General features: G+C 47.2%; 1 protein-coding gene across 3 annotated transcripts in view; it reads left to right on the top strand.

Moving 5' to 3' along the window:
* afg2a (AFG2 AAA ATPase homolog A) overlaps window positions 1-20,660 on the top strand; it is a 721,265-nt gene that overhangs the window by 85,766 nt on the left and 614,839 nt on the right. The window lies entirely within an intron of this gene.

The raw sequence follows: 20,660 nt of genomic DNA, 5'->3' as shown, positions 1-20,660 counted from the left end.
AATTGCCTCTCAATTTCGGCTGCCATTACCTCCATCAGCTTGTCCACAGTAATAGGTGCAGCCCCACCTGACAAGCTTGCCTCTGCCACCTTTGTTCCCAACGGACGCTGCACCTCCCCCAACTCCTCTGAAGGGCTACCCTTCTTTCCAATATTCTTTTTTGTGGTCTTTGACATCGTCTTAAAGAGCTATCTAATGGGATAGGCCTGTCCACAAATTACCCCTGGGAACTGGGCTAAAAGGGCCAAAAACCGAGGACTCTGGCGGGAGCTACCTTGCGTGCCACCTTCTTCTACATGCTGCCACCAGAACTCTCCTGCTCTGATCAGCTTTAACCCTTCACTGTTACCTCAAAAACCCAAGCGCAATTACAAATCTGTTTTCTACGAAGTCAGTGAGTTTTAATATGATTTTTAAGCCCCAGTAAGTTGTCTGGACTTTCTTCTTCACCTCACTTGTAATGGGTCTTGCTAGAGTATAAAATGCAAGCCTGTTCATTTGATTTATCAGTCGATAACTCTGCATGGGTTTCCTTCGTATACATATTATGGTCTCCACTAGTGGTGTCTGTTTTGGAGTTTGTTCTCTCCCCTTTCTCCTTTGTCTTGGGAATAAGTTTGCCCCCTAACCTGTCCCGTATCTTCTGGAACACTACTGCCTCCAGGTTGCTGTTCAGCTCCTGGCCTCTGTTGATTCATGTGGCTTTTCTTTCGCCACTTCAATCTTCACTGCCTCCTATAGGGCCTCTGAACTATTTTCAGCTCTCTGCACCCCTGCAGAACTCAGCATTTCCAGTATCTCTGGACTGACCTTGACTTTTCCAGCTACATTATGGTCCAACCTGCCAGGACGTTTCCGAGCAAAATGTTGACTCTTTACATGGACAAGCTTAGGATTATACCCACTGTTACTAGTCCCATATCAAGCTTGCTATGCAGGTACATTTTTACCACTGGCACCTCACCATTGCCTTCTGTGAGCCCCTGGATTGGTATACTGGAATTTTCCCTGGTCTTGGATGGAAAATCCTCAGTTTTCCCAGTGAGCAAAGTCTGTAATCAGCTAATGCCTTGGGGAGTGTTGATTTCTTTTTCAGGTTTTTTAACCTGTTCGGGGGTCATCTTCCCCTTAAGTAAAAACTCTTGGCAGTTATTTTGTAGACCTGCCTGACCACAAGTTGACAACTTTCATGACCACTGATACTGGTTTGACTGTAGGACCCTCTGGAGGTCTCTTTGCATGCCAAAAAATATTCTTTAAAATGACCTGGTTTGTCACATTGAAAACACACTGGATGGTTTTCCTAGCAGTCTCCATCTGGGATCTTTCTTTTGAAAGTTGGAGACTGTTCTGAACATAATTTGGTATTCCCCTTTTCTTCCCAAGCCTGTGTTGGCGCTATCTGTCTCCATTCTATCTCACTCTTGTCTGAGATAGTCACTAGATCCCAGTTTACTTTGATTCAGGGGTTGGTGGATGAACTCAATTGTCTATCATGAGGGCTGCCTGTCCAGTTCTGGAAACCTTTTATTCTTCCTGATGAAGATGGGGAATGAGGTTTTGAACTCCTGGAGGATTTAGATCTCCGAGGCTTCCATAGTTTGTCTCTATTTGAAGTGTCCATATCCAATGGTTGAAAGGAAAAGGAAGTTGCTTGACCATTTCAAACTTGGTGTAAGTTTGCTTGGGCTGATTTCAGAGGGTTTGGAATTTCTGGCGGTAGGCCTCAGGAACTAATCCATAAGCACTGAGGATAGCTTTCTTAATCATTTCGTAATCAGCTAAAATCTCATCAGATAGCGTGGCATAAACTTTGTGGGGGTAGCAAGTTAACCGCTTTGCATTAGCAGATTCCAGCTTTCTGCTGGCCGTTACATTTGCTTCACTATTTCCGAGCTGAAATGGAAAACACTTTTACATCTCCCTCCTTAAGTTTTGGAATAATTTGAGCGATCTTCAAAAGTTCAGCACTTTTCCCTGAGTTAGCTGTGGTCCTCTCACTATTGGTGCCCTCACTGGGTCCAGTGCATCTTTTTCTTTCTCGGCTCAAGCTGTTTCAGTTGAAATTCTTTCTTCCCTCTTTTCCTGACTCTCCATTTTCCTTTTCCTTTTCCTTCTCATGAAATGCTCTTTCCACTCACTGAAATTTATTAGGATGAATTTGCCAATTCAATATATGTACTTAAGTAGTTACTTGCTGATTGCAAATAAATCAGTCCAACAGGCTTTCTTGAGTTTAGACGAATGAAGAGTTAGTCTTTTAAAATATTTTTTGAAAGTCACTATACACACACACAAAATTGATAGTATATTTATGTTAATGAAGGAGTTTCCACCTCCCATGGTCAAAATGAACCATATATAACAGGCGTCATTAGCACTTTCCTTGTGCATAATCGGTTTTGTTAGTTCTCCTATGTTGCCTGGCAGCCCTTGAGACAGAAATACTGAGGTCTCTGTTTCCTTGCTGTTTTGGAGTAAGTCTTGACCAAGGCAGGTGCAATATTCCATAAATATGTATTCTCGGCATGTTCATTGTAATGCATGTTCGACAATCTTCCAGAAGTTTAGTCAAGTTGCAGTCCCAAACATCAGGGGCGGGATTCTCCGGTATTCGGCGGGCGGGTCATACCGGCGTCAAAGAGTGGCGTGAACCACTCCGGCGTCGGGCCGCCTGGAAGGTGCGGACTCCTCCGCACCTTCGGGGGCTAGGCCGGCGCTGCAGTGATTGGCGGCGGGCCAACCGGCGCAGAAGGGCCTCTGCCAGCCGGCGTGAGTTGCCGCATGCCCACAGATCGGTGGGCCCCGATCGCGGGCCAGGCCACCGTGGGGGCCCCCCCCTGGGGCCGAATCCCCCCCCCCCCCCCAAGGTCTCCGCAGGCTGCCCACAGAGCCAATTCCTGCCAATAAGAACCTTGTGTAATTTACGCAGGTGGGACTGGCCGAAAACGGGCGGCCGCTCGGCCCATCGCGGAGCGGAGAATCGCCGGGGGGAGGGCCACTGCCAACGACCCCCGACTGGTGCAGCGTGATTCCCGCCCCCGCCAAAAAAACGGCGCCGGAGAATTTGGCAGCCGGTGTTGGGGCAGGATTCATGCCACCCCATGGCGATTCTCCGGCCCGGAGGGGGGGTCGGAGAATCCTGCCCAGATGAGTTGTGGCAGCCATCTTGGTCAGTGTCTTTGTTTTAACAGTGAAACCTTTTTTGGGGGGGAATATTCAATATGTGAGTCAAACAGATGAAATTGAAATTTAATGTTTTCCATCCTCTGCTTTGTAATAGTACCCATCCACTTAATCTCCATGGGAAAATTTTGAATGGAATTCATTGATTTCCAGAAGTCAACTTAAGATATTCATCCAGTCCCAAATCTTCACGTTTCAAACCAGGATAACATCACTCCATCTATCCTTATTCCTCTTGCAGCCGAGCTGCAGGAACTAGTGTGTCTGTGAATTGTTTTGACCTTTGTAGTATACAAATTGTGATAAAATCCATACCATGCTCTTTCTGTTCACCTGTTATGCAACAGACCCACCTTTTGACTCATTGCACTGTTATTTTTTTACCACTATCACTATAAACTGTAGTTGAGTAACATATCACTGGCTCAGTGTTCGCATTATGGGACCAATGTTTCATTTACTCCTGGCTTGCATGTGCTGTGCCATATTAAGCTAAATCATATAGGTGAAATAGGCTTGAGGGGCTGAATGGCCTGCCTCAGTTACCATCTTCCTATATTTTTATGGGAATCTTATTTAAGTGCTGGAACTTGGGCTGTAGTAGAATCCAAGAATCTTAAACTGGGGCTTTATGATATATAACATAAATTAACAGAAGGAGACCGCAGAAACTTCACAGCTACTAAAATCGCTGGTGAAGGTTGAATTCAAAAATTGCATACAGGTTCTATGTTAGTTTTTAGGCTAGATTGTCCGATAAGGGATCCAGTCTTTCAACTTCAACTGTAAATCTTTATTTTGGGAAAGATACTACTTCTGTTCAATTCCTGAGTAGTGACCACGATCAATCCAGCAGGAATTTGTCCAAATAGGTGAGGAGACGTGTTTTTTTAAAGTAGTGGCAGTTGTCAAAAATTACAGGTAAATCATTTGCACATTCTAACATTCGGCGGGCAGGAATATTAACCTTCAGAAATGATAGTGATGGGACTCGAATACTTTTTTTTGGCAAATATGAAGTTAATCAGTCAAAGAAACGCCTGGGCAATTTTCAAATCTGTCTGCTGGGAAGAAATTTCCGTTACTAAAATTGATTTTTCTGTTATTCGTGGCAAGCTGCTCGCGTTTCCTATTGAGTACAGATGAACTTATTTTAATTAATGTTGATGGAAAACAAAGTGCTTGACTCTGTAATCAGATTGATTTTCCTTGCCCGAGCCTGCACCAGATGTTTTCTTGCATTAATTCAGAACAAGTCCCCCACTTATCCGGCAGTGGTTTCGGAAGAGCATTGATGTGTAGCCTGAAGGGGAAAACAGGACTGGGCCTGGAACAGTTTGACCTTGTGCTGGACTGGAGAATTAACTGTTTTTATGGAGGCTCAGTCGGGTCTTGAAAAAATAAACAGGATAGGGACATGTCTGACGGCAAATAGCTTCCTCTGCTTTTTGAGTGTCTTAACCCGTTGCATGTCTGTGGTGGGGTTTGTCTGAGAAAATGACAAAACGAGGACAGCAAGGGATTCATGTTCTTATGTAGAGTTTTTAAAGTAAGGGAATTCAGATGTTCGCAAATGTTTAATGCTGCAGGACAGTGGGTGGAGAGTTTTGGGTTGTGTCGGGGATTCAGTATTCAACGGGTTAAGCATCGCTGCTGGCTACAGTTTTCACTGGGGAGTATTTGGAAAGACTAGCAGAGATATAATGACAAGAGGAAACAGGAAGACAGACCCTTTCTTCAATTTCCAGTTTGTGGTTTTTTTTGTATTATTTTATGTTGAATGTTTTTCTTTTTTTCCACTGAACTGTTGACTGCCCAAATAATCACAAGCAGATCTCGCCATATGAGATGGGGTTTGTTTCTGCAGAGTTTGACCTTTTGTCCCCGCTGTGGATCAGAAGACAGAATTTTACATTAACATCACAGGATTACATTTTTTAAATCTTGTCATTTCCAACCCCCCCCACCCCTCCCCCCTCCACCTTTCTCCTTACCAGAAGCTGTTCAACAATTGCTGAGGTATTATTGTCATTTCCACATGTGGCTGGTTGCCATCTGGTGCCTTGCCAACATGGCAATATTTCATGCAGGAGCCCTGACAATGTGTTGAGAAGCTTTTCAACTGCAGGGAGCATCACATCTCCATGTAAGACTCTACCCTCCCCTGATATCCACCTTTGGACAATGATCAGAAATAGAAATGCTTTCTTATTTTCCCTGTCGCCACCCTCCACTCAACTCTGCTCTCAAATCTGCAATGTTGTACCTGATTTCATCTTGTTCCTAAAGGTTGTTACAAACAGTAAAAATTAGCTTCAGAAACGGTGACCCTACACCAGCTTAACTTGATATAATTGTTGTGACTTTTAGATTTTACTTGACTTGCCTGTACTAAGTGCCCAAGGAAGAGTTTGTAGTTGTTACATTTGTATGGAATTTATTCAGAAAGGTGTTTGGCAGCTTTTTATTATCAATCAATTTATTTATCTCTGGACACATTCCATTATGTTGAGGCACTGCCATCATGCTAAGAGCGATAAGTTAAGAGCATATTAGAAGCTCAGAACTGGGCACCCATGAGGAGCTGTGGGCCAACAGCCTCAGCAGACTTGTATACCGCCATGACCCATCATACCCCTGAATACTCGATCATCAAACCAGATTCAACAAGGAATGTGCAGTACCATGTCAGGAGCAGTAGCAGGCTTACTTGAAACTTTGGTGTTAACTGATGAAGCTACAACAGTACATGCTTAATGATACCATAGACAGACCAACGTGATCCCATGACTAACTGATCAGGTAAAAACTTTGCAGTAATGCCACATCCACTTGCGAATGGTAGTAGTTAATTAAGCGGTTAACTAACAAGTAGTAGCTCCATGGACATCGCCATCCTCCGTTATAATGGAACCTAGCATGTGAATGTGTCAAACCAGACTGAAGCATTTGCGACTATCTTCCTTGGCCACCTCCTGAAGACCTCAAAGTCACAGATACCAGTCTCCCTCTAATTTTATTCAGTCCATATGACATCAAGAAACAAATCTCAATGATGAGCAAAGATAATATTCTGGCAGGAGTGATCTGCGCCCCAGAACTAGTCATGCATGCCACACTGGCACAGTGGTTAGCACTGCTGTCTCACAGCAACAGTATTGCTAATTTGTTGTTCTCTTTATTTGGCTCTGAATATGGCAGTCAATATGGTCGCCTTCCTTAATTCTAATTACGTTTTGCTCTAGAGTCGCCAGGTATCTTTCGATACCGCCACAAGGTTCAAACCGAATACTTATCAAAGACTCGATACACCAGTTAGTTAGTTCAAAGTCAAATGCTTATTTATTTACACACACAGTTAAATATAATCATGCACAAACACTACAGACTAAACTATCACTACTGCTAAAGCCTATACTTAGCTTCGGGCACCCACTCAGTCAGAGGAACAATGGCCATTGTTCGGTTCTGAGGCTGCTGGGGTGAAACTGGTACAGGATAACAGCTAAGGTCGCCTGTGTGGTAGCGTGCGTTGACCTTCGACTTAGTTGTTCTGGTGCAGCTATTGGGCAGGTCTCTACTCGGTGAGAGCCGGAGCCAAGAGAGCGATTCACTCTTGGGGGATCCTTCTTATACCCGAAAGCGGCTTCGCACGCTTTTGGGCGGGCCTTGAACTTGGCCCCAATTAATTGGGCCGTTTCTCAATCGTTCCTATCGATTTCCTCCAATAAAGGGGTGGGTGCCCTAATGGCTGGGCGTGTCCGAGGTGACCGTTGGTCTGCTTTGTTCAGGTCTCCTCTGGCGTCGGGGTGTCTGCCTTAGTATCGGTTACTCAAATGTTACTCTTTTGTCCCCGGAGATGGGCCATTAGTATGCCAATGGGTTTGCAGTTTTGGTCTTGTCTGGGAGCTGTGGCTCCAATCAACAAACAAACCCTAGACCTGCTTGTTTTCTCAGCATTGTCCATTTTCCCTGCAATCTTTGCGAAGTGTCCATTTTGTAATTGGGAAGTGGCCATCCCAGATGGCTACACGCCCTCCTTGTGATCCTCCACCGCGTTGTCTTCGCTTTCTGACCAAGCGGGGCACCCATAAGCACTTCACGGGCTCTACACTGCCCTATCCTATGAAACACAATTTTTACCTGGAATCATTTTACATACCTACATCATTATAAAACTCTACGGGGCGCTATGACATTCAGACATGCATTACAAACTAAAAAAACTGGAACCTCTAATTATCTTCAATAAACTATCCTCACTCAAACAATCAACAATAATTCTACAACACTTTAAATGTACAAATAGCAGCAACACAAGTATCTCTGGCTTGGCAGTCAAGCACAGAAGTTAACATTTCTTTATTGAACAAAACACACACAAAGAAAAACGGATGCACTTTAATTCACTCAAGGGGTTGGGGGGTTTGGTGAAGTCTGAAAATAGGGGACCTAAACGTGTATACCGGGGTGCGAGAGCGGTAGGCTCTCCTTCGCCATTTTCTGAGTCTAAGTGTCTGCATGGCACTGCAGAGTATCGGCAGTACTAAGAGTGATTCTACTATGTACGATAGTGAATACCAGGTTATAAACTTGTCACACCATGTCGGGCTGTCGGTAACTGTCTCGGAGGTAACTATCTCTGGGTTCAGTGTATGGTAGGGGTGGGAATCATTCACGGCCTGTGTGGTAGGGGTCAGGGGGGTAGCGTCCGCGCGCAACTGAAGGGATCCCGCTAAGATCCAGGTGAACAGCATGAAGGTCGTCTTCATCTTTCTTTTTGTCGGTCTTCTTTTTCTTCCTGTGGGGTTCCTGGAGAGTTCTATGGACACAAGCATAATATCTGTTATTATCTTGCTTAAGATCTTGTATGTCTGTCTGTCTGTCCTTTGTTGCCAATTACCCATTATGATTGGTCACCATCTGTCACTCTCTCATTTTTATTTTTTTTAAACCAAGTATTTGGGACAAGACATCCGAGAAAAATACTGACACAGTGCGAGCCATCTCGCAGCCTGTGCGATCTAGCATCCTAGTGTTTGAGGATGTAAATAGCATACGGAAGCAACCTAAGGGTCGCCAAAAACAAACAAAAGAATTTCGAACTGAAAGTGCCAAATTGGGGTGCGTATGGGCCGCGGCGGGTAAGAAATGGGTGAAATCCCTGGGTAGGACGGTGATCAGTGCCTTATGTGCTCTACCCGAGTGTAGCTGACCAGAGGGGGGGTCCTCAGGCAGGGCGGGGACCAGTGCCGTTTCTCCACTGCCTGAGCGACCAGCAAGAACGGGTAAGAATGTGGTCGTCGTGGGGGCTGCCTCTCATAATCGAATCAGGAGAGTAGCTATGAGTGGTTTCTGCCGACAAACTAGTTCCTCTGAACGGTTGTCTGTGGACAAACATGTTCCATTAACAGCCATTGGGCGTCAAAAGGGTGGTGGCGTAGGGCCATGAAAAACTTTCGGATTCACAAACAACAAACGTGTACATTAAACAAACAAACATACAACAAACATGGTGCAGGTTCCATCAGAAAGGACACCGTATCTCTCCATAGGTTCCTTTTTTTTCATCATGTGGACACCTCATTGCTCAGTAGCGAACAGGGTCGCAAAGGGATTCGTTTGGTGGGAGTCAGACTCTATGTCATCATCTTCTCCTGGCTGCCATACTCTTGATTGGAGTAGTTTGGCTAAAACTGCTTGGGGTGAATTGGGGTCCATCTCATCATTCCGGATGAGCCTGAACGAATTGTCGCGGTGCCAGAATTGTGTGTCGAGGTTGGAGCTACTAGGTTTTAATCCGTAATCGTCAGGCGGTGGGTCTGGGTCAAGGGGCTTTGATGTATGTGATTTCGAAGGGGTCACTGGAATCATGCTCGGATTCGCTGGGAGTGGGACCTGGTGCAGGGGTATATTCATAACGTGCTGTGCTGTGGCTGTCGTCATTGCTGTCGCTATCACTGTCGCTGCTGGTTGAAGGAAGGGAGAGGCAGAGTCGTGCCTCTGGGGGTGAAGTTGAAAATGTGTCTGAGGACGGGCTGGACTGGCTGGGGGAGGGTAGGAATACATCATCTGTGGGCGGGACGTGCTCGTCTGCTGCTGCGAGTGAGATGTGGTGTGAATGGTTGTTCTGCGAGCCATAAGTCTTAAGCTGGTTTATGTGGAACCACGCAGACTTGCCATTGGGATATGTGATCTTGTATACAGAGGGGCTTACTTTGTCCGAAATGGAGTACGGTCCGGAAAATTTGGGGGAAAGGAATGAACTGGGGTTGTATAGGGAAAATGTCACTTGCTGCCCTACTACAAACTCGGCAGCGTGTACCTTTTTGTCGAAACAAGCTTTGCTTTGTTTCCTCTTGGTCCCAAGTCTCACAGCTGCTGCGAGCTGGGCTGCCTTTATATTCTCAATAAGCTGCTGTACAGCATTTTCATGCGTGAGGGCGGTGACTGCGGGGCTGGCCAAATCCAGTCCTAATAAATACTCTGTCCCTTTCATGGGGAGTCTGATCATGAGTATGTGGGTGGTGTATCCTGTGGACGTGGATACCGTGTTTCGTAAGAACATTAAAGCAAATGGGAGAACTGAATCCCAGGTGCTGTTGTTCTGTTGCACCATTTTCCTGAGAGTGGCTTTTAGAGTTCTGTTCATCCTCTCTACAATGCCGCTTGACTGGGGGTGGTAGGCTATGTGAAACTTCTGCCGAATTCCGAAAATTGTGAGGATGTTTTTCATTACTCGTCCTGTAAAATGGGAGCCTTGTTCGGACTCTATACTGCATGGGAGGCCCCAGCTTGTAAAGATGTGCTGTGTTAGTATTTTAGCTGTTGTCTTGGCCGTATTCGTTCTCGATGGAAAAGCTTCCACCCATTTTGTGAAGGTGTCGATGACCACCAACACATACTTATAGCCATTTCTGCAGGGGGGTAGGGGTCCTATGTAATCTATCTGCAAATTGGTCCAGGGTCCATTAACTGGGCGGGTGTGACTAAGCTGAGCCTTTCTTGCATATCTGTCCGGATTGTTCTGGGCACAGATCAAGCAATTTTCAATGTAATGGGTTACATCGGCTTTTAAATCAGGCCACCAGCAGAGAGGTCTGAGGTGGGTTAGGGTGGGTGCAATGCCATGGTGTCCATGATTGTAATGGAACTGACAAATAATCTGGTTCTTGTCCTGGCTGGGAACTACACAAATGCCTTCTTTCAAAATCACACCGTCGTGTGTGGTAATTGCGTTCTTAAACTTGTCATATGGGGCTGGGAAGGTTCCTTTACTTCCCTGAGTTTTTCATCTTCCTTCTGGGCCTTTGCTAGATCCTGAATGTTGGTCTGTGAGACTTGAACCGCGTGTACTGGGGTGCTCTCGGCAGGGGGGGGGTTTCCAAAAGTAACCATGCCTGGAACCTGCCTTCGCTAGGGCATCTGCTTTAATGTTACCGGGGGGGGGGAAGAACGGTGATGACTGCAAACCTTAATTATGCCATATTTCCTATTTTTAGCTGTCTCTAGGATATGTCGGAGTAATGGGGCTGAGGGTAGGGGCTTTCCATCTGCGGAAACAAATCCTCTAGTTTCCCACAGGGGTAGGAATTCCGTTAAACTATTACAGACAGATAAACTGTCCGAATATATGTCTGCTGGGGTCGGAAACGAGTCGGGGTGGTCTACAATGTAAGCTATGGCTGCCAGTTCTGCTGCCTGCGAGCCTAGATGTCCTGGCAACTTTAGTGAAATCTCATCAAGGGTGCGTCCCTGTGCGTCCTCTACATAAATGCTGCAACCGGTGATTCTCTTTCCATTCAAACTGTGGAGGAGTCATCCACATAAATTTTCAGGGCTGCGCATGTGTCTGTGGGCTGGGGTCTCTGGGGTATATTACCTGCTTTCCTGGGAACTGACTTAGGTATAAATGGGTCTGTGTTGTGTTTTGTGGTGATGATCTCACACTCATGTGGGGTACCTGCATATTGCAAATTATCGGCTAGGAAAGTGTGGGTCTTGGTTCTTTTAACTGTAATGTCCCGTCCCTGTAAAAGAAGGGTCCAACGGGCCAAGATGACTGTGCCATCTTTAAGTCGACCGTCTAATAATAGCTGTGTTGGGGTGTGTTCAGTGAGAATGGTGATGGGGTTGAGTCCTGTAATGTAGGCGAAGTACTGTACTGCCCAAAAAACTGCGAGCAGGTGCCTTTCGCAGGCAGAAAATCCTTGCTCGACAGGATCTAACACGCGTGAGGCGTATGCCACGGGGCGTAATTGGTCATGGCGTTCCTGGAGGAGCACGGCCGAAAGGGTTCGGTTGGTGCTTGCAACTTCGATTGCGTATGGGGAAAGTGGATCTGGGACCTGTAATGCGGGGCTGTGTGAGGGCTCTTTTTAAAGCATCCACGGCATCCGTGTACTGTGGAAGCCATTCCCAAGGTGCCTGCTTCTTGAGAAGGTCGGATAGGGGCGCTGCTTTTGTGGCGAAACCATCGATATGGTTTCGGCATAGCCAACCAGTCCTAGAAATGACCGGAGGGCTGAGACATTATGGGGAAGGGGCAATTTGACGATCGACTCAATTCTCTTTTGCTCGATCTCGGGCCTTCTTGGGATTGACTTTACATCCAATCTGTTTTAGGAGTCCTAGGAGTTTGGCGAGAAGCGAAATTTACTTTCCCTTTGTGTCTGTCTGTAGTAGCAAGTCATCTACATACTGGACCAGACAATCGGGTCGGGAAAATTTTGCTAGTCCATTTGCCAGCTGTCGGTGTAAAATGGAGGGGGGAGTTGTGGAAACCTTGTGGAAGGCACGTCCACGTATATTGTTGTCCCTGGAATGTAAAGGCGAATTTGAACTGGCACGCTTTATCCAATGGAATGGACCAAAAGCCGTTGCTAATGTCCAAAACCGAAAAAAAATTTGACTGGAGTCCCTGTTTGAGCATGGTCTCGGGACTTGTGGCTATGGTGGGGGCTGCTACTGGGGTTACTTTGTTCAGGTCCCACTAATCAATGGTCAGTCGCCATGATCCATCGGGTTTCCTGACGGGCCAAATTGGTGCGTTATTTATGGGGGCTACGGATCGGAGTACGCCTTGATCAAGCAGACTCTCTATTACTTTGGAGTTTTCTCCCTCTGACTCTTGGGGAAAACCGTACTGCTTTTGGGGTCTGGGGTCGAGACCTGTAATATTTACCAAGCTAGCTATTTTGCCACAGTCGTGTTTGTGCTGTGCAAATGCTGCTTTGTGTTGTTGCAGGACTTCCCTAACTTCTTTATTCTGACTAATGGCTCGAGGCTCGACCCAGAAGTCTCCTACTGAGCTAATCCTGTTTTTATAGTCTCCAACTGTGAGCGTGGCGGGGGCTCGTACTGCCTTTGTCATTCTCCATACACATTTATTAAATGGATCTAAAGAGAGGTTGTGGGAGCTCATAAAATCGATTCCTAGGATGTGTTCAGCGGTCTGGGGTAGATCGACCCAAGCTACGGGGTGTTTAGTTGTAATGTTCCCTATTTGTATCGCTACAGGGGCTGTGATGTGTCCTTGTTGTAAATGACCTGTGAAGCCGCTGAGTGTGATGGTGTCTGTTGTGGGCCACGTGTCTCGCTGTAACATCGTGGAGGAATTCAGTGTGGTGCGGGACTCTCCTGTGTCCCAAAGAAATTCTACGGGGTGTCCCCGGACTTTGCCTGCTACGACCGGTCTACCGGACTTGTCCCAAAGGGTGTCGCAGACCCATGTTGGGGAGCCCGAACACCGTCAGTCGGTGCCGTTCATGTCTATGTTCTCTGAACGAGCGCTGACGCGAGAGATTGGCTTTGCCCTATTCTTATTTAGGGTGCCTGTCTGTTGGTTTCTCTGCTGCTTTTGGGGCGCTTGACACTCTCGTGCAAAGCGTCCTAATTGTCCACAGTTGTAACATTCCTGGGATTTTGGCTGTGGTAGGCTGTTCCTGCCCTCATTTATCCATGCGGGATTCTGGTGCGTCTTAACTGGATTCATGTCTGCCTGCTCTTCCTCTGGTTTTGCAAATGCGGTTTTGCCTTGGACTGACTTTTCCCAAGTGCGGGACAATCTTTTCAAAACCTATTTCTCGTTGTGGGCCTCGTCTGAGGGGTCATAATTTGTGCAAGCTCTCTGTCCTGCCTCTGTCGCATGAGAGACTAGGATTCAAGTCCATTTGGCCATATTATCCGCGGACAAATGGGCGCGGGCTAATTCTCCGAATACCGCTGTAAAATGTAGCCACAAGCGTCCAACAAACGCTGTGGGGTGCTCCGTATTCTTTTGCCCACACTTGTTTAGGCCTTCTACGGGGTCTCCTCTGTTATAGCCGATCGCATCTAGGATCGCTGTGTGCATCTCTTGGATTGTGCCTCCTCCTACATTCTGTGGGTCGGGAAGGGCTGCCACGACTGAAGGATTGAGGCTTAAAACTGTGAGCTTCACTTGCTCCTTCTCGTCCAGGCCGTACATGGTAGCCTGCTGTTTAATTCTAGCGGAAAACTGGTGGGGGTCTGATGTGGGAAGGAACGGTGTAAATTTTCCACACGCGTCCCGTAATTGGGTCACAGTTAACAGGGTTGTATATAGGAAATCTGCGTTTCCTTCTGCTGCGGCCATGCGGTGTGTGGTTACAGGGTTCATGGGGGTGTGTTCTGCTGTTCAGTCGGTGGTTGGGCGCTTTCCTCTTCTGTGGTTTTTCTTGCGTACATGTCCCATGTATGTATCTATGGGCAGTTTCATTTAACTCCTGCCAATCGAGGCCATTTTCCTGGTCTAATTGGGGTCCAAACGTACTTTGAAACCCATTCTGGACAGAAAGCAGAGACTGCAATTCTGCAATTTGCTTCCTGCACTTTGCGTGATCTACGGAGCTCTGCCTTTGTTCCGTCGTGGAAGTGTGGAGGGCTAGTAGGACTGCTTTTAAATCATTGCACTGTTTCTGCAATTGCTCCACCTGTTCCTCGGTTTCTTGTCTTACCAAGACCGCACGTTGAACGTCCTGGTAGGCCTTATCATACTGGGTCTGAAAACTACTCAAATGGGTGAGACCAGACTGGTGTGCCAACTTGGCATCATCCACCTCTCTGTCCCTCGCTGCTAACTGTTCTCTCAAATTTTTATTCTCCTTCTCAAACTCGCTCACATCTCCCTCACTATTTCTGTCTCTCTCCTGAATCTCTCTACGGAGCGTCCTAATGACCTCCTCTGTGCCTCGCAATTGTGCCAAGCAGGACATGATTGCCATCGGCTTGCGAGCTTTCCCTAAGCTCTTCTTGTGGATCTCTGACCGGTTCTCCCACCAAGTATGTCCTATACTTCCGGGACCTGTTTCATCATTTGCGCAGAATTCGCTCCATAGGGGCCATCCTTTCCCTTTGAGGTACTTTCTGATTTCCTCTTACCATACGGAACACTGTCCTACTCTACTGGTCGCTGCGACCTCAAATTCCTGGGGGTTCATAAGGCGTTCCATTGCCTTCATTGCCATTTTCTCTCTCTGGGTTCACTACTGAATTTGGAACAGGGGGTGATAAAGTGGTGATGTAAACACGGGTACGGCTAATTTCCGGCCTACAAAAGTCCCGACAGTTTTACGCAACAAAATCTCTCAAGTTTGCCTTATATCCCTGTTAGCATGCATGCATTAACACACTTCCGAATCTCGGAGGTTTGATCAGTATCGTTCTCATACTTGTGGTTTTTCTGTTTCCAATTGGATTCCAATTCAAATTTGGGTTCTCTCGGAGTGACTAGGCCACTTCTAAGTCGAGTCCCGTCAGAGGTCGCCAGTAAATGTTGCTAATTTGTTGTTCTCTTTATTTGGCTCTGAATATGGCGGTCAATATGGTCGCCTTCCTTAATTCTAATTACGTTTTGCTCTAGAGTCGCCAGGTATCTTTCGATACAGCCACAAGGTTCAAACCGAATACTTATCAAAGACTCGATACACCAGTTAGTTAGTTCAAAGTCAAATGCTTATTTATTTACACACTCAGTTAAATATAATCATGCACAAACACTACAGACTAAACTATCACTACTGCTAAAGCCTATACTTAGCTTCGGGCGCCCACTCAGTCAGAGGAACAATGGCCATTGTTCGGTTCTGAGGCTGCTGGGGTGGAACTGGTACAGGATAACAGCTAAGGTCGCCTGTGTGGTAGCAAGCGTTGACCTTGGACTTACTTGTTCTGGTGCAGCTGTTGGGCAGGTCTCTACTCGGTGAGAGCCGGAGCCAAGAGAGCGATTCTCTCTTGGGGGATCCTTCTTATACCCGAAAGGGGCTTTTGTGCGGGCCTTGAACTTGGCCCCAATTAATTGGGCCGTTTCTCAATCGTTCCTATCGATTTCCTCCAATAAAGGGGTGGGTGCCCTGATGGCTGGGCGTGTCCTAGGTGGCCATTGGCCTGCTTTGTTCTGGTCTCCTCTGGCGCCGGGGTGTCTGCCTTAGTATCGGTTACTCAAATGTTACTCTTTTATCCCCGGAGATGGGCCATTAGTATGCTAATGGGTTTCCAGTTTTGGTCTTGTCTGGGAGCTGCGGCTCCAATCAACAGACAAACCCTGGGCCTGCTTGTTTTCTCAGTATTGTCCATTTTCCCTGCAATCTTTGCAAAGTGTCCATTTTGTAATCTGGAAGTGGCCATCCCAGATGGCTACACCAGGGACCCAGGTTCGATTCCAACCTTGGGTGACAGTATCTGTGGAGTTTGCACGTTCTCCCCGTGTCTGCATGGGTGCTCTGGTTTCTGCCCACAGTCCAAAGATGTGCAGGTTAGATTAATTGACCATGTTAAATTGTCCCCTTAGTGTCCAAAAGGTTAGGTGAGGTTAAAAGCAAATTACTGCAGATGCTGGAATCTGAAACAAAAACGGAAAATACTGGACAACTCAACAGGTCTGACAGATTCTGTGGAGAGAAAAGGGAGCGAAGTGAGGTTACTGGAATGGGGTGGGAGTGTGGGCATAGGCAGGGTTCTCTATTGAGGGGTCGGTGCAGACTCAATGGACTGAATGGCCACCTTCTGCAATGTAGTTATTTTATGCTCCCAGCCAACCTATCCCAGGTAGCAAAACAAATTCTGATGACTCACAACCTGCCTAATTCAGTAAATGAATATTCAGCAATAAAACATTGTAGCTGCACTGGAATAGTGCACAAAATAGACACAACTGTTTTATTGTGATACTAAAGTAAAGTCGTCATGCCATAGTGGCATATAGACAATGATGGCATAGTGGCATATAGACATAGTGGCATATAGACGATGACCATAGACAACTTTCCCATTTGAGAGGGAGAGCTGACTGGTGATGATTTAACCTGAGGATCACCACACCTCAGGAGAGGGGCAAGATTGAGAAGACAGGCCTTCATGAATATCCTCAGCCTGTACGGGAATTGAACCTGCACTGTTGACCTCACTCCGCATCACAAACCAGTTGTCCAGCCAACTGAGCTAAACCGGCCCACATTATTATGATACTGAAGTTCAGTACAATTGCTAGTTTCCACTCTTCCCTGTCCAGAGCAACTTCCCTCTGGTGGAAAAAATCCAGCTCTTAAATACAAGCTTCAATGAGCATCATCTGCTCTTAATTCACTCTGAAGCAAGATCTGGTTTATTCTTAAAGGAACCTGTATTTCTAACATTGTCATGCAACACACATGGACTCAGCAATGTGTGGAACTCTCCACCTCTCTTTTCTCCTTTTAGATGCTGCTTAAAACTTAGTGCTTTGACTAAGCTTTTGGTCACCTGCCCTAATATCTCCTAATATGGATCAATGTCATATTTTGTTTGTGAAATTAACTGTAATTAATAGAATTTCTTTGGGACACAGGAGGGTCCCGCACCACACTGAATTCCTCCACGATGTTACAGCGAGACACGTGGCCCACAACAGACACCATCACACTCAGCGGCTTCACAGGTCATTTACAACAAGGACACATCACAGCCCCTGTAGCGATACAAATAACTCCTGTGAAGCAGCGTGGGACATTTTACAAGTTGGCGATGGTGAAAACTCGACAGTTGTTTCTGATAGTTGATTAACCAGTCAGCACTCACTGCTTAGACTTAACCTTAAAGAAGAGCATTTGGCTGAGTTGTTGGGGACCTTGGAACTATGGCTGTAGCCTGAGTCAGTATCAGTGTTTTTCAAACTTTTTTGCCCGGGACCTTTCTTTCCCAACCGGCCATCCTTCGGGACTCACACCAGCCAGCCAACCTTCGTGACCCATGCCGGCTGTCCTTCTTGACCCATGCCGACCGGCTTTTGTGACCCATGCTGCCCGAACTTCGCAACTTAACTTTAATGTGGCAGGTGAGCCTGCTTGGTCTTCATGCTCTCATTTGCTTTATCATTGAATGTTACACTTTTGCTAAGGGCTTCAGCTGATGATTTAAGTTCTCACTGCGCCCTTTCAAGAAAATTTAGAGGTTATCCCCGAACTCGCCATGCTTAGTCTTCAAATACTTTTGAAATTTTGAGGGCATTATATTTCATTTGCCAGTACTTCCCTGCATATAACATACATGGGCTTTGCATGCTGATTTGCATCAGCACAATTAATAAAGCCATACCTCAACAAATCATCTTTAATCTGCTTTGTTTCTGATTTCAGCTTCTGAATGGGTTGTTCATAAGAGGCCCTGGAGATCATACAAGCACTGCTTTCCTGTTGTGGACTCTCCTGAGAAACTCTCTCCAGCAGATTCAGTTGTGAGATCCTGGACTGTTTGTGTCTCTAGCTGTCTCTTCCCTATTACAAACTGATCCATCTTCTTTCTTCACACACTCCTGTTTGCTTGCTGGCAGCTACAAAATGGAGGAATCTCTCCTCCAGGATTTTGCGGCCAAAGCACGGATCGTGTGATGTCAGTGTGCGTGCCGGGTGCATGACTTTCTCTCTCTCTCTCTCTTTCCACTTCTGATGTGCCATTTTTAAAAAGAAAATTGGTCCTGGGACAGCATGCTGACATCAGGAGGAGATGGCACTGGGACATCATGCTAACATCAGGAGGAGATGGTACTGGGACAGTGCGCTGATGTCAGGAGGAGATGGTACTGGGACAGCGTGCTGATGTCAGGAGGAGATGGTACTGGGACAGCGCGCTGATGTCAGGAGGAGATGGTATTGGGACAGCGTGCTGATGTCAGGAGGAGATGGTATTGGGACAGCGTGCTGATGTCAGGAGGTGGCAGTCTGCCATGCTGGGCACTGGGCCTGTGAACTGCCAGATCCTCCTGAGGGGGCATGCATGCTCACGGCATTCTCCTTTTTTAAACAGCACATGATGTCCCATGAGTTTCTTTTGTGAAGACTGGTAACTTTTAATACATCACTATAGTGACACGATTGCAGAGATTTCAAACATTCACATGCTAGTCCTTAAATTCCACTTGCCCTGTCCCAGAGGAGAACCACACATAATTAATTTTCTATGATTGCTGCTGGTGCCTTTCTTGGATCTCAGTTTGAAGACCAAACAAATTGTTGCAATCCCTGTTACATAATTCCTCCTCTCTGTGATGGTGTAGACATTGATGTACTTGTGGAAGGCAGTGAACTGGTGCTGACTGCCAGCATCGTGACCCGCCATTCTCACCCCTCACATGAATTTCACTCGGCCGCACTCCGTGTCCTTCTTTATTTCCTTTTCTTTTCATGTACTTAATGATCTGTTGAGCTGCTCGCAGAAAAATAGTTTTCACTGTACCTTGGTACACGTGACAATAAACAAATCCAATCCAATCCAAAGGTCCACTGCCGGAGGTACCGCCCCCGCCTCCTCCATGGAACAATGAGACGTCGGATGTGACTTTAGGAAAGCTAATCACCCATTGGATAATCTGAGTGCCAATCGGATGGAGCAAGGCAAAATGCTGTGGCTGCTGGCAGTCGTGGCCGGCATTCTCAACCTAAAAGCTGTTTGCGGCTGTTGGGCGCTTATCCCACAATGGGGAGCGCCACGACCGATGGCTCCTCAACCCTCCTGACACACGGCCGTGGCCCACCCATGGGTCACGGCCCCGAGTTTGAAAAAGCCTGGTCAATACACAGGAGGCGTAAAGGACGAATGGATGAAACGTGTTACAGAGCAAGGTCATGCTGGAATATTGTTTTCTTGTGTTTGTCTTTGAATGGGGATGAGTCGACACCACAAAAAGCAAAATATCGGAGACTTCCGGGTGCGGCTATGCAGAGCTAGGTCGCATATTCGGTAGCTCCCGCTTGGAACGGACTTTTGGGCTCTTTTACAGGGCCCCCACGGCATTTGTTTGACATTTCCCGGTGTGGGAAGAAGACTGCAGCATTCCCCTGACAGTGTCCCCCAGGAATGTTATGTCTTTTGGTTACCAGACCCAGCAGAAACAGTAAAAGATTTGGCTTGAGCTGCAGGAATAGACAAAAGCCTCTTCCAGCATGCAGGCGGGGGAAGGGCAAGCTTAAAGCTGCAATCTGACTTGAGGGCCTTTATCAAAGGTGAATTCTAGCAGCAGAGGGAACAACTGTGAAAAGATCTACCAAGGCCATTGAAGAAGCGGGGACGGGGCTTCCGGTGGCGGCCATGGAGGAGTAGGTCGCGCATTCGGCAGCTCCCGTCTGGAACCGACTCTCAGACCTTTTTCAGGAGTTTCCATAGACTTTTTGGGGCAGACTGGTGAAGCGAACACTGCCAAAAGGATTCCCTCTCGACTTCCGGCTGCGGCTATGCGGAGCTAAGCTGCACGATTCAGCAGCTCCCGCTACCACAGACTTTCGGGCTCGTTAGAGGAGCCCCAACGGAACTTTTTTTTTTTTGACGCAACCCATGGGGAAGGGAAGAGAGAGGTTCCCCTCCAACTTCTATGAAACGGGCCAGAAGTGTAACGGCCAAAGGAGCGGCACTGGAGCAACGGGAGAAGCGAGGGAAAGAAAACAAAATGGCGGCGGCCAGGGACAAAGGGGAGCTACAGGAGTTCATCAAGCGCTGCTTCGAGGAGAAGCGCGAGGAGATGCGCAAGGAGATGTTGGCGCCTATGCTTTCGGCAATTGAAAGACTCGGGATCACCCAGAAGGCCCACGAAGCTAAGATTCAGGAGATACAGAAAAGAGTCAGTCAGAACGAGGACGAGCTCGTGGGCCTGGCGGTGAGAGTGGAGCAGAACGAGGTGCTACACAAGAGGTGGGCGGGAAGACTCGAAGACCTGGATAACAGGTCGAGGAGAAAGAATCTGCGAATCCTGGGTCTCCCTGAGGGAGTGGAGGGGGCTGATGCCGGGGCATACGCGAGCACAATGCTCGAGGCGATGATGGGCACGAAGGCTCCTTCGAGGCCGCTAGAGTTGGACGGGGCACATCGGGTGCTGGCGAAGAAGCCCCAGGCAAATGAGCCGCCAAGGGCGATGGTGGTGAGGTTCCACCGGTTCACGGACAGAGAGTGGGTCCTGAGATGGGCCAAGAAGGAGCAGAGCAGTAAGTGGC

This window comes from Scyliorhinus torazame, chromosome 3 (assembly GCF_047496885.1).
Source record: "Scyliorhinus torazame isolate Kashiwa2021f chromosome 3, sScyTor2.1, whole genome shotgun sequence".
Lineage (NCBI taxonomy): Eukaryota > Metazoa > Chordata > Chondrichthyes > Carcharhiniformes > Scyliorhinidae > Scyliorhinus > Scyliorhinus torazame.
This window is presented reverse-complemented; position numbering and strand designations above follow the sequence as displayed.